The sequence below is a fragment of the Gracilinanus agilis genome, chromosome 3 (assembly GCF_016433145.1).
Source record: "Gracilinanus agilis isolate LMUSP501 chromosome 3, AgileGrace, whole genome shotgun sequence".
Lineage (NCBI taxonomy): Eukaryota > Metazoa > Chordata > Mammalia > Didelphimorphia > Didelphidae > Gracilinanus > Gracilinanus agilis.
The window spans coordinates 341,194,855-341,210,173 of NC_058132.1; the positions used below are offsets into that span (position 1 = coordinate 341,194,855).

The 15,319-nt window shown below is 37.3% G+C and overlaps 1 protein-coding gene across 1 annotated transcript in view; it reads right to left on the reverse strand.

Moving 5' to 3' along the window:
• The window catches only part of PDIA5 (protein disulfide isomerase family A member 5), a 205,762-nt gene that overhangs the window by 104,607 nt on the left and 85,836 nt on the right, over window positions 1-15,319 (reverse strand). The gene's annotated exons all lie outside the window — the stretch shown is intronic.

Consider the following 15,319-nt stretch of genomic DNA (forward strand, 5'->3'; position numbering starts at 1 on the left):
GAATCAGTTTGGAAAGTGGGGTAAATGTCTAGAAAAGTAGGTAGAGAACTGATTATGCAAGGTTAAAGAATTTGGAGTTTTATCATGTAGACAATGGGGAGCCATTAAAATACTTCTGAGTGAGGGAATGATATGAGTTAGGAATCACAGAAGTGTTGAGATCACCTAATACAACTTTCTTATTTTATGAAGTTCTAAGATGTTAAATTAGTTATCACAAAATGGTGGATGGGTTGAAGTGGTAAAAGACTTAAGGTAGGTAGACCAGTTAAGAGAGAAGAAACAAGAAACAGATACAAGAGCTGCTAGGTCAGAAGTGACAAGCCTTATTGGATATGAGAGACAAAACATCAAAGAGGATTCCAACATTCTGAACCTTGGTGGCTGACAGAACTGACACCCTTGAGTGTGAGTACCTGACAAAAGTAGGAAGTAGGATAGGACATGTAGTGAGGTGCGAATTAAATCTGCAAAAATGAGGAAATGAGTTGGAAGAAAACATTAGAATGGGCTGAGATATGCCTTGATTAATACTCTCAAAAATTACTGAGAAAAGCCTTGAAGGGAAAAATCAGAGAACAACATTGAATACAACTATAGTGTTGTGGAAGTTGAGACAAAGGAAGATAAGAATAGTGCCTACTATATGCCAGGTCCTGTGTTAAGTGCTTTACAAATATTACCTCATTTGATCTTCACAATAACCCTTCAAGGTAGGTGCTGTTATTATCCTCATTTTACAGTTGAGGAAACTGAGGCAAACAGAGGTTAAGTAGCATTCCCAGTATATAGCTAGCAAGTAAGTGTGTGAGGCTGGATTTGAGCTCAGATCTCAGGCCCATGGCTTTATCCACTGTACTGCCCAGCTGCCTTAAGAGGAAGAGAACTGTAAGAGGGAACATGAGTTTGTGGCCCATGTATCTGCTCCATTCCTTGCCACTCACTCCCTAATAAATTACCTGCCATGTGGATTCTGTCTCTCCTGTTCCTACTGAAGGTTATCAGTGACCTCTTTGACAAATCTAATAATCTTTTCTCTGCCTTTATGCTTACTGACCACTGTTATTTAAGATGTGTTAACTAGAAGTTCACCACCCACTTGGCTGCTCCAGCACTACTGAATATGTGAATATTTTTTATATAGACATATCACAGTTTATTTAACCAGTCTTTAATTTATGGGCATCCTCTTTATTTCCATTTCTCCACTACCACAAAAGTACTGGTATATTGGACCTTTGATTCTGCTGGGTAGTGGTATTGATCTGCATCAAAGGGTATGAACTGATCATATAGTTACTTTTCTTGCATAGTGCCAAAAAGACATCCAGAGCTATTAAGACAGTTTATAGCTCTTCCTTGCTAGATATTTCTACTCTTATGCCCTACCATCATCTCTAATGTGTAATGTATAGAAATGGTCAGCCATTTTCTGTAGGTGCAAAAAAGCAGTTTGCCCCTTTAGAACTCAGAACCTGGTAAGGCAGCCCTGGGCATGTGCCAATCTGGCAGTTGGGAAAGGAGTATAAATTGGGGTGCACAAACCCCTCAATGGCACTTCTTCTTTGGGTTGGGTGGCAGGAGGTTGTCTGTTGTCCGGGCCCCAGGAGGAGGGAGATTAATATAGGTATTTCTATACATTACAAATGCAATATGTACAACCAGAGCCTATTATCATCTTCTTAACCAAATTTCTCTCTGATTAACTTTTCTCGGTCAATAGAATAATTGTTTTTCTGGGCCCCAAACTTGTGAACTATTTCTGACTCTTCCCTCTTCTTAACACAATAGACTGAGTTACTAAATATTGTTCATTCCTCCTCTGGGATATTTCTAATTCTTTACCATCCCCATTCTCACTGGTATTTCCTTAGTTCAGGATCTCAGATTTCTAGCCTCAGTGACTCCAATAATTTCTCAGCTGGTTTCTTGGTCCCTAGTCTCTCCCCTCTTCCCATCCTGATTATCACTGTTAGAATAATCATCTTAAAATGCAGCTTTAATCATGTCACTCTCATGCCTAAGATTCTATAATGGTTCCCTAATTGCCTACTGCATTTGATCGAAGTTACTTGGCTGGCTTTCAGAGCCCTTCCTCTTCTAGACTAATGCTATACCTCTGACCTTTTTTCATATTGTTGGCTTTTGATCACTCTGTCCCTGCTGCCTTGGTTTCTTTGTTCTTCTGACTCTAGTTTCTCTCTTTCCTTAAAGGCTCAGCTCAAGTCTTCTTAGAGGATTGTTGTGGGAGGAAAACTCTAGTTCCTGTGGAGGAAAAAGAACAGCTGTGCATATGGAATCCTAATACGGACCAGCCAGAAATGTCCTTTTTGGGGAGAGGTACACACTCCCCACACAACAGCTGAGTAACCTTATCTACTCTCCATCAGTCAATGTTGCCTTCCCTCCAAGTACCCTCCTCACTCACAGTAGAGATTCCAAGGCCATCTTCTGCATACTGGGATATCAAGCTGCACCCCCCCCCCAAGGCCTCTATGAATAGTTTAGCCAGTAAGATAGTGGGGCCAGATGTTGCGATGGATAAGATGCTGAGGAAAAAGATGAAGAATGCTAATAAAAAATGCATAAATGCCACAAGCATGGCAAATACTCTTCCTCCTCCTCCAGCTCTGACAACGACTGAATCCTGGGCCCCAAACTGTCTCCTCTCCAGCCCATAAACCCCATCCCCCTGCCTTACCTCATACGACCTCAGCTCTTCTGTCAAGCCTTGGATGCCCTATTGTGCTGGTGGGAAATAAGACTAGAGCCTTACAGGCTATCCTCACTTCCCCATCTGCCAAAAATGGTTGGTGAGAAAAGGATCTCTACTGGTCTAAGGAAGTCCACCTCTCTACCTCTCTGATTTAATCATTCTTTTAGAAGATGAGCTAAATGCTAAAGCTTCCTTGGAGCAAAATGCTGGTGACCACTTTAGGATCTGGAAAATGTTATTTAAAAAAAAATTCTTTTTGTAAAATGGATGGGAAAAGGGGATGAAGGGGGATATGGCATTACCATGGAAATTGGTATAGGCACAGTAGTTTTATGATAATGAGAACTTTGTGGGGTAAAGCTAGTACATTTCCCAGCAAACTTTGTAGTCTATTCTACTCAGCACATTACCTGCTGGGAAATGGAGTCACTTTGAATATAATAATGTAGGTGGCATTATGAAACCTCATCTCTTGGTGAGTTCTTCTCATCTCAGCCATTTATATCTCTTGATTTTATTTCTCACTGTGCTGCCCAATAAAGCTGTTTATCCCTTCCAAAAGAAAAAAGAAAAAAAAAGGCAAACTATAAAACTACAAGTCCTCCTTTCCCCATAAAGCCTTACCTGAAGACCCCGACTACTGTGATCTTTCCTGAGTCAGCTGCTAAAATACCTGCAATGTTCCACTCATCCAAAACTTATCATAAAGTGTCTTATAATACTAGGTAATATTTTATTTTGGAGGTCTTATAAATCATAAACTCTTGGAGGGCACTGACAGGAATGAGGAAATTAAGATCAGAAAGGACCATATTTTATACTTTTCTTTATTCTCCACTAGTGTTTAGTACAGTCTTATATCTACCAAGAGCTTGCTAAATACCTGATTTACTGGTTAGATGTATCCTTCCTCTATTCTGCTTACTCAAATCTGGCCCCTTCTTCAGGATATTTAAGTCTTTCCATGCTGTTTTCTTTTACATTATTGTAGCAGAGGAATATGATGAAATATGACTGTGCTATAAGAAATAACAAATATGAAGAAGGCAAAGAAACTCAGGAATATGTGAACTGATGCAAAGAGAAATAGATAGAAGACAAAGGAGAATGTAAAGAATAGCTGTGCAGCTCCACTGTATATTCTTGGTTGTAGCAGGCAGACAGAGTCTAGAATTCTTTTTTTTTAAATACTTTGGCTCCAGAAGGGAAGTAAGGAAGAAATGCTTGGGGAAGAGAACATGTAGAAAGACTGAGGAATTCGAAGAAACCATTTAAAGTGTCTGCTTCAAAATCCTGCTAAGTTTTGCTGTTTTAAGATGCTTTGTTCCAGAGAATGCAATAACTAAAAGCAAGTACCGGAGCCAGGCTGCAGAGGTGTTACCAAGAAATAATTGTATTGAAATTACTATATCAGTAATGGCTCCAGGCTCTGGAATCAAAAAACTGAGAGAAAATATGATGCTTCATTTATTAAGTCACAGAGCAAAGAACAGTGGGTTATCAGATAATATTGTTAACATTAGTTCAATCTAATTTGAATAGTGAGGTCCTAAGACTATGTCTTATGCTAAATGATTATACCTTAATTGTTAAGGATTGCTAAAAGGGGGAGCCACTTAGTGTATTAAGAACAAGGCCTAGAAATGGGAAATGTGACCTCAGACACTTTCTAGCTGTGTGAATCTGGGCAAGTAACAATCCCAAATGTCTAACTCTTACTGTTCTTCTACTTTGGAACCAATACTTAGATAAGGGTTTTAAAAAGGCTAAAAGGGGGGAGAAAAGATTGCTAAAACCTAAATAAAAAGCAACTCCTCTCTGGTTCTTCTGAAAGAGACCTAAAGACTCTGAATTCTAGCAAATAATACTAAGCAGTCTTCAGGGCAGTCAAAGAAAGAGAAAAATTTTCAAATTTAATGAAAAGCCTAACTTCATATACAGAGCCACAACTGAAACAGTAGGCAACCAAAAAAAATAAGGATTCTTCCTGGGATTACTTTAATCCAAGAACATGACAGGTTCCAGAACAAGGCAACACAGTAAGATGACTACTAAAATCAAGGAAATTGGATTCTAGAAACTTGTAACTACCTATTATATTTAGTTTGTGCCTTCATATAACCATATGAATATAACAAAGTTTTAATTGCTTTCATAATGAATTGAGAATGGTTTGTTTTCTAATATGAAGGGAATAGAAGATGAGTTAAGTCAACAAGTGTGTGCTGAGTGCTGGGCTAAGCACTAAGGATACAAAGATAGGTAAAAACCATACCTAACTTTAAGGAGCTCACAGTCTAAGCAGAGATAAAATGCAAGCAACTATGTGTAAACAAAATGCATGCATACGCATTCACAGAATAAATTGGAGATAATCTCAGAGGGGAGATACTATTAAGGGAGTTGGGGAAGACCTTGGCAGAAGATGCAATTTTAGGTGAGACCTGAAGGATACCAGGGAAGCTAGAAAATGGAAATGAGGAAGGAGATCATTCCAGACTCAGGACACAGCCAATGAAAATGCAGAAACTTGTGGGAAATTGTCTCCTGTGACAGAGAAAGTAAGGATTGGTTATGGTACTTCAAGCTGTACTTTCAAAAAAAACCTTATTAGACTCCTAATGAAGGCAGCAAAGGCAGGTTCAAGCAAATGTTAAAACAAATTCATATTAGGTATACATTAACAAAGAAGGAGACAGAGGAAATGATCCACAGATTACATATTCATTATAGATAATCCACAAATCAGATATTTTATAAACTATGGCTTTACCACAGATAATCTCCAAATCAGATAATTCATACACCATAGCACAAGTTACTGATATTATGCCCTAATCATCCCTAAACAACAGGACCTCTAATGAAACCTTAAAAAAAAAAAAAAAAGAGTCCTGGACTCATCTGAGCTCTGCTATTTGGTATTTGGTATTTCTATGACAGGATAATCACTTCACCTCCAGGGCTTAAACTATCTGCTCTAACATTATTAAATAAAATAGATGGATCCAAGATGGCAGTGGTAAGAAGTGGTGCAGTGGACTCTCTTCCAAAAATCTCTAACAAGACCTAGAAAACACACTAGACTGAGCCCTGAGAGGGAAAGTCACATTGAGTCAATTTGTCCAATACAGATTGGCCCAGAGATATAGCCAGGGATGTCTGTGGACATTAGGGCTGTGCACCAGTGTAAAGTGGGTTCAGGTTCCTACCAGGGCACCTACCACCAGACCCATACCAAGGTACTGCAACAGGGACAGGTGCCAACTAGCAGCTTTGTTACCCACTACCCAGTTCTGGGTCACAGATTCAGAGCAGACTAAGAAGGTGATCTGTTCAAGGGATGGTATTCCAAAAAAAAGGAGGGAGTTTAGAAGCTACCAGAAGCAACCATGTTGCTTACACCCCAGGCACACAGCAGGGTCTCATTTCTACCTCACTTCTACCATCTGGCCTAGTTTGCAGAGGTATGCCCTGGACAGAGATTGAAGAATAAAGGGAAGCTTGTGGTATCTTTCTGAACCAAATGAGCTTTCCAGTGGAGACTGAACCCACCATCAGTCTACTACTCCTCAGATCTAAACTCAGGCCAGAAATTTGCAGAGTTCAGACCAGATGCAGGCAGCAATCAGACTATACCCAAGGTTAAGACCACTTTGGGAGAACTGAAAGCTTGCAGGTCCCTAATCTGTCACTGAGATCCTGAAATAACACAATATTCAATGTCCTAAGAAAGGAGCAACAAGATCAGTCCAGACCTTCCTTCCAGGAGTACCACAGGACCCAGAACTAACATCAAGTCCAAAGTTAGGAAACAGGGTAAAAGAACAGGAAAACAAACAAAAAAGAGCCTCACCATAAAGAACTATTATGTTGACAAGGAAGCTCAAGATAGGTAAATGACTCTAAAATATCTACAAAAACAAAGTCTCAGAGAAAAACACAGCTTGGATACAAACTCAAATGAAGAGAAATATTAAAAAGTAAACATGAATGAACAGTGATAAAGGAGTAGATAAGGATAAACTGCTTACATTCAAATATGGGGAGACGATACAGGTATTCCTTCTGAATCATCTGAACCATCATCAGGGGTCATAGAGAGTGTCTAATTAGATAAAGCTTGGGAGTGGTTCTGTTATGTCTTGATGATCTTAATAATTGAAAGAGAGGAAGAGGAATCTGAGGCAGAAAGGAAGGTTAAAAAAATGATCTCACATAATCAGGGCACTCAAGATGTCAAAGAGGAGGGAGTAGGTAGCAGGAATGATTGACACTTGAATTCACGCTTATCTGAACTGCTCAAAAGGAGCATGCAGACACACATACATTAACACACATAATACATTTGTAAACAGAAATACATTTCACTCAACAAGGAAATATGAGGGAAAGAGAAGGAATGGAGAGGGAAATTCAGGAGAAAGTATATTAAGGAAAATATTAGTCCTAAGCAAACAAAAGCTAAGGATATATAAAAATATTTATACATCTTTTTGAGGTGGCAAAGAATGGAAATCTAAAGGAATATTCTTAAACTGGGGAATCAATAAACAAGTTATGCAATATAAATGTAACAAATTAAGATTATGCTGAACACTAATCAGTGTAAAGACCAACCAGGATTCCAGAGGACTAATGATGAAACTTCATACTAGACATCTGAAAGAAAGGTGAAAGACTCATAATATAGAACAAGACAATTTTTTTTGACATGGCCCAATGTAGAAAGTTGTTTTGACTGACTATACATGTTTGTAATGGGTTTAGTATTCTCAACTGGAAGAAGTGGTGGGAGAGTGAAAAAGCGAATTTGGGCTGATAAAAACAAATAAAAAATATTTTTTAAAACATAAAATATTTAAACATGCTAAATAGCTGTGAAAACATAAGCAGGTTTTAATAATCATTAGCAAAAAAAAATCCTTCAAGTCCACAAGATGGCTATTTTTACACAAAGGCAATGGGTGGGATTCTTGGCACTGAATCAGAAATGGAACTCACGCTGAAATAAGTGATATCAGGAAAGACTGAAAAAGCGAGTGGAGATGATGACTTAACTCAGAGAAATAAAACTTAGGTTATATCAGTCCTTGCCTCTAGAACTAATTTTGCAGCAAGGCATAGCCACATTATCTTCACAGGCAATCAACCAACTGCACATTTTTCACTCCTCTTTTACAAGAAGGAAGCACAAGACACAAAAGGAAACCAATTCATATTTGCAATTAATTTTTAGAAAAGGTCATGGGCAGGGTCTGGGTTCACTACACATTCAACCCACTATCCCTAATCATCTATTTTTATAGCATACAACAGTATTGAACTAAATGTAATAATCACTCTCAGTCATCAAGAAAAGGTTAATAAGAAGGCTGTTAAAGAAGCCAAGAATATACATCATATTTTTTAAAATTTATCATCAGAAAGAGCTAGAACAAAATTTTAGTGTCAGGGGTTAATCTTCAGATATCCAGAAAAAGCTATTCTGGATCTACCACAACTATCATAGGAGTACTACCCAACCATCTAATACACTACCCAGTGTTCTAAAAAAGAAAAATGCCCTGACCTCCAGGGAAAGAGTGATGCTGAAAATATAAAAGCCTCAGGTCAGCTTCATCTAAATAAAATAGCACTAGGAAGGAAGTATTTATCATCTGAAGGGCCACAAAGGAGTTTTTAAATAAAAAAATTAGCCTAAGCACAGAAAACTGAAAAGGTTTTATGAGACCATGATGGAAATGTAAAGCTTGATCATGTTATCTTTATGGTGACAATAGAATGAACCCATCCAACTGGACATTTGTCAGGTTTGGGAAATGGTGGACCTGAATGTATAACTGCTTACTGTTGCTATGAGACTTTAGTTTTCAGAGAGATGAATGACAAAGAGGAATCATGATGACATTGGGGTCAGGGGACAGTGTGTTCAACCGTGGCTGATCAGTTTAATAGGAGTTGGGTTGTGCACACCCACAGGTGGGGCACAAGTAATCTCTAAATTTGGGACAGGGATATCTCTGGTTTTGCACAGTTCACAAATCCTTTGTGCTACTGTGATTCTGCTTTGCTCGGTGTACTACACCTTCTTTGATGCTAGGTAGCCCTATGCCAGCATCTCACAACTGATACTAAAATTCTTTAGAGAAACCTTGAGAGTGTCCTTTGTACTGCTTCTTCTGACTTCCATGTGAGCACTTGCCTTGTGTAAGTTCTTAGTAAAACAACATTTAAGACAAACATTCATTTGGCATTCAGGCTGTGAGGCCATTGGAATTACACTCTGCATTAGAGTTCAGCTCAAGAGAGGACCTCAGGGTCTGGCACTATCTGGCCAGATGATCTTAAGAATCTTCCTAAGTCAATTCAAATGGAAGTGGTTCCATTTTCTGGCATGGTACTACTAGAATGTCAGGGTTTCACAGGCATTCAACACTGAAATCAGCACCACAGCTCTGTAGACCTTTAGTATGGTATGCAGCCTAACACCTATTCTCTCCCACCTTTTCTTTTGGAGCCTCCCAAACCCTTGGCTAGCTCTGGCAATGTGTGCATCAATCTCATCATCTATGTAGACATCCCTGGAAATGTATACCACCAAGGCAAGTGAACTTATCCACAGCATTCAAAGTTTCTCCATTTACTGTGACCACTGATTCCACATATGGACAGTGCTTGCTGGCTGGTGAAGGACCTGTTTTCTTGGTGTTGGTTGTCGGGCCAAAATTAGCACAAAGTGGAGAAGAATCGACTATATTCTTTAGTATCTCAGCCTAAGAGGCTGCATGCAGTGCATAATCCTCTTCAAACAAAATATCACACCAACTCTCTCTCCGCTTTGGTCTTGACTTATAGACTTTTCAAGTTAAATAATTCATGATCAGTGCAATAGCTGACCTTGATGCTAGTTTCATCCTTGTTGAAGATGTCTGACAACATCAAGGAAAACAACAAGGTAAAAAGCAATGGAGAAGGGGCACCTAGTGGCTCAGTGGATAGAAAGCCAGACCTGAAGACAGGAGGTCCAGTGTTCAAATCTAGCCTTGGATGCTTCCTAGGTGTGTGGCCTTGGGGAAGTAAGGGCAAGTCATGCAGATCAAGTGCTAATCTGCATTGGTATGAAGAATTTTCACAATGGGAATTACCGATGTGACTAAAATCATAGGTCTGATCTGAAATATCTATATCCCCTTTGGGTAACTTAGATACTTGGTGTGAGAGTCTCCTGATCCCACAGGAAGAATAGGTATAGGGAAAGAAGGGGTACTACTATATAGAGCAAATAGCTCTAGAAACCACAAAAAGAAGAAAACATGGTATGTAGAGTAGAAAAAAGTCGCAGTAGACTAAGAATCAGAAGATTTGGTTCTAATTCTACCACTGCCACTAATTTAATTATGTGGCCATGGATAAAGTCATTTCATTACTATGGGGCCCCTATGGACTGTAATGCTGGGCAGGAAAATGATTGAACAAATTATCAAATATAATGTGATATAATACTATTGATATTTAAGTTCAGAATAAAAAATAAAATATTTTTAGAAATTCTACAGAGAACTCAAGAATGATGAAAATAGAAACGGTCAACTGATTTAGGCAGAAAGGACATCATGGTTAATTTTATAGCAGTTTCAGTTATCCATGATCTTCCTTACTACCTAAATCTCCTGGCCTTCTCTATTCCTGTCATCAAAAAAATGACTGGGCGGGGGGAGGGGGTGTGTGAGGGGCAGCTGGGTAGCTCAGTGGATTGAGAGCCAGGCTAGAGATGGGAGGTCATAGGTTCAAATCTGGCCTTTTTACCTTGTTGTTTTCCTTGATGTTGTCAGACATCTTCAACAAGGATGAAACTAGCATCAAGGTCAGCTATTGCACTGATCGTGAATTATTTAACTTGAAAAGTCTATAAGTCAAGACCAAAGCGGAGAGAGAGTTGGTGTGATATTTTGTTTGAAGAGGATTATGCACTGCAGACACTTCCTATCTGTGTGACCCTGGGCAAGTCACTTAAGCTCCAATACATAGTATTGATTCTAAGATAGAAGGTAAGGGTTAAAAAAAAAAAAAAGATTGCCATAGATAACAACACAAAAATAAAAGAGTATATGAAACTGAAATTCTAATTCATACCAATTGCTTTTTTTTTTTTTAAAAAGTTATAAAACAATTCCTAAACATTACTTTCAAAGTTGCCTTGCTTGCCCATGCTTCCTTCTATTTGTTTCTGGAATTTAAAAAAAATTTAAAGTGTTTTCATGATGTTCTTTTCTTTCTTTAAAAAAATCATATTTTATTTTTTCCAGTTAGCAAAAATCTGCTTTCTCATTCTCCCACTCAACCCCATACTCCCAAATGAGAATGAAAGAAAAACAAAACCTCTGTTACAAACATGAATAGAAAAGAAAAACAAATGTCTTCATTGGCCACATCTAAAAAAAATAAAGGCAGTTTCTGCAATGGGTCCTTTATCTCTCTGTCTGGAAATGAGTAACATGTTTCATCATTAGTTTTCTGGAATTGTAGTTCATCATTACACTTATCAGAATTCCCAAATTTTTCAGAGTTATTTGTCTTTACAATATGGTTTTCATTGTATGGTGTTCCAGTTCTGTTCACTATACTCTGCATCTATTCATATAAGTCTTCTCAGGTTTCTCTGAAATTCATTTCTTACATTATAATAGTATTCCATGACATTTATAAACCACAACTTATTCAGCTATTCCCCATTTAAAATCACCCCTACAGAATCCTGTTCTTTGCCACTTCAAAAAAAGCCCAACTACAAATATTTTAATACAACTGTGGAGTTTGTTTTGCTTAAGACTAAACTCTCCCTTCATCTATCTTCTCTAATCCATCTACTTTCCTTCCTGTTTCCTGAGTGAGTGAAATGTATTTCTGTACCCAAATGAATGCATTTGTTTCTCCTTTGTCTAATTCAAATAAAAGAGTAGTTCAAGTGTCAGTTGCTTCCCTATACCTCCTTATTTGTATAGATGTCTACTTTCCCATCCTGCTTGTATGAGCTCATTTTCCTTAACCTTCCTTCCCCTCTCCCACCCAGTGCATTTCTCTTCCCCTTTCTTTGGATTCTTCTCTTAAGATCATCAAGAGAAAACAGAACTCTTCTCAGACCTTGTCTAATTAGATTCCCTCTATAACTCTTAATGATGAAAAGGTTCAGAGGAGATATCTGTAATATCTTCCAATAACTGAATGTTTATCTTTTAGTTTTTCATGATTGTGTTTACCTTTCTTTCCAGTATTTGTTCTTTGATTTGGAAACACTAGATTTTGGCTATGATACATCTGGGAGTTTTCCTTTGGGGGCATTTTTCAGGTGACCATTGCAGAGCCCACACCAGGGAGACAGCAGTCAGACTTTGACCTGGATCAATAAGCTCTGAAAATTTACAAGTACCCCTGTACTTGAGAGTTTGGAGTAATATAATACCCAGTACCTCAAAAAAGCAATGGCAAAACCAACCTAGAGCTTCTCTACATTTTTATTTCCGCTTTACTCTCTGATTCTAAGAGCTGGGCATTTTTTTAAGGTTTCTTAAAATAGGATGTCAGGTTTTTTTGTTTTTTTTTTAATCACAGCAGTTCAGATAGTCTAATGATTCTTAATTTTTTTTCTCTTTGCTCTCTTATTTATGTCAATTGTATTTGCTATGAGATGCTTTACATTTTCTTCTATTTCTTTCCCCTACTCTTTGGACTTTATTTTATGTCTTGTTACTTCATGAAGTCTCTGGTTTTTATTTTATCTAGTCTAATTTTCAAGGAATTTGTTGCTTGGGCAAGGTTTTGTACCTCTTGTACCAAGCTGTTAATTTTCTTTCCAATTCTTCTATAGTTATACTTTCTTATTCAATTTTTTCCCTCAAGCATTCTCATTTCATTTATATTCATATTAGGACCCTCCCTCTCTTAATTATTTATTTATCCTGCCTATAGCTTGTTTGTATATATTTTTGTTGTCTCCTTCATTAGATTGTGAGCTCCCTGAGGGCAGGAATTGTCCTATGCCTTCTAATGCATCCCTAATAGTAAGCACAGTGCCTGACACACCGTAATTAAGTAACACCTAAAAGATGTTTAATAACTGACTGGCTAACATATAAACGTTTTTTTTCTCTTTTACTCTCATTTCATCTCTTCTAAAAAATCTAGTTGAATTCATGACCAAGTTGTATTTCTCACTTACACTTAATTTATAAATGTTTGGGAATTGATTTTTCTTCTGGATTTATTTCTCAAGTGTTTGTTAGGATAATAGTTATTTATGCTATACCTTTTTTGGGGGGAGGTGTTTGCTCATTCTTCTAAACTGCTTCCTGACTTGAAACTTGATATTAAGTTTGAACTTGAGCACTATGTAGAAAAGCTCTGAGTTGGTCCTACTGTTGCTGTCTTGGAGTATTAGGAATTATACTACCCTAGGCTCTTAACGACAAGGGGGACCTGTGAGCTTTCAGCACTTACAGAGTGGTCTGATGCAGATCAAAGTCTGACTACTCCCCCCAGGTTTAGGCACTATAAGTTTCTGACCTGTATTTGTACCTGAACAACAGAAAATTGAAGTTAGACTCATCCATTATCAGTTAGCTAGGATGCTCTGATGGTTCAGAGTGACAGAACTTCAGGCTGCACTTTAGGATGTGATTTCTGCCCTGGTTATTCCTCTGTAAGCTTCAGACTGTGTAAGAATCTGAGATCCTTATCCTGGAGGATTATACTCAGTTTGCAGAGAAAATTATTTTTGGGTGTAAGATATATGTGTATGCATGTATACACACATATGTATATACACATATATATCTTTTGCCTCTTAAAATATTATATTCCAAGACTGTCTCTCATTTGCAGCAGAACTGTGCAACTAAGTCTACTTTTTATTTAAGAACTTACTATTTAGCCTTAGTTATGAAAACTAAATGATCTTCCTCTCTTTATTTCTTAGGTATGATATTCAATATTTAGATCATGTATCTATTTTGAATTTATTATAGTATTTGGGGCCAAATTGCCTTTCAGTTTACTCAGGCATTCTTGTCAAACAGAGAATTCTTTCCTAGATAATTTATGGTTTAGGATTTATGGAACACTGAATTCAATTGTTTCTGATTCTTCCTTGTCTAGTAATATCTACTGATCTATTTTTCTAGTTTTTAAACCAGTATCAGTGTGTTGACTGCTGCTTATACAATTTAAGAACTGGGATTGTTATTCCCATTTCACTCCTATATTTTTTAAAAAATATTTCCTTTGATAGACTACATTTTTTTTTTGGCTCCTCCTAAAGAATTTTGTTACTATTTTCTCTAGGTCTGTAAAGCACTGATAGTTTAATTGTTGTAAGTTTAATTGTAATAGTACTAAATCTCTACATTAATTTGGGTGGTATTATTTTATTGTATTGGCATAGCACAGTTTTGAGCACTGATTTTCACACTAATTAAGAAAATTGTTCTCTTTTTTTTAAAGGAGCATTTTATAATTGTATCTTCATAGGTATTGATGGTATTCTGATAGAATGTCAGATATTTTATGCATTTTGAAGTTACTATGAAAGGGGCTTCACTCTTTATCACTGCCTCCTAGATTCAGTTATTATTACAGAAAAATATCATTTTTGTGATTTATTTTGTAGCCTGCAACTTTGCTAAAGTTATTGTTTCAATTAGTTTCTCTGTTGATGCCCTGGGATTTTCTAAGTAAACTACTATTTCAGTGACAAATAGTAATAGTTTTATCTCTTCTTTGTCCATATTTAATCCTTGAATTTCTTTTTCTTCTCTTGATGCATTTCTAGCATTTCCACTATTATGCAAAATAATAGCAGGGAAAGCAGGCACCCTTGCTTTACCCTTGTATTTTGTGGGAACATTTCTTGTATCTCCCTATTGCATGAAATTCCAGCTCTTGGTTCTTAAATGCTTTTTATCACCTTAAAAAAAGGTCTTTCATGATAATATTTTATAGTTTTATTTTTAATTTCTTTATTATCAGAAATGAATTAATTTAATGAATAATGGGATATTTTTGTTTGTAAATTAATTATGTTCATTGTTTTGCTAATGTTTAACTATGATTGTCTCTCTACTGTAAATTCAATATGATCATAGTAAATGGTTTAGTTTTTTATTGTAAATTGTTACGTTCTTTTGTTCCAAATTTTGTTTAAAACTTGAGTCAAGGCTTCCGGGTTAAGATGGCTGCAGAGTAAGAAGCAGCTCTTAACCTCTCCTGACCGTGGTGGCAACAAATTGGAAAAGGAGGGTATGTCCTTCAATTGGGGAATGGCTGAACAAACTGTGGTATATGCTGGTGATGGAATACTATTGTGCTAAAAGGAATAATAAACTGGAGAAGTTCCAGGCGAACTGGAGAGACCTCCGGGAACTGATGCAGAGCGAAAGGAGCAGAGCCAGAAGAACTCTATACACAGAGACTGACATTCTGTGGTAAAATCGAATGTAATGGACCTCTGAACCAGCAGCAATGCAATGACCCAGGACAATTCTGAGGGATTTATGGTAAAGATGCTGCCCACATTCAGAGGAAGGACTGCAGAAGAGGAAACATATA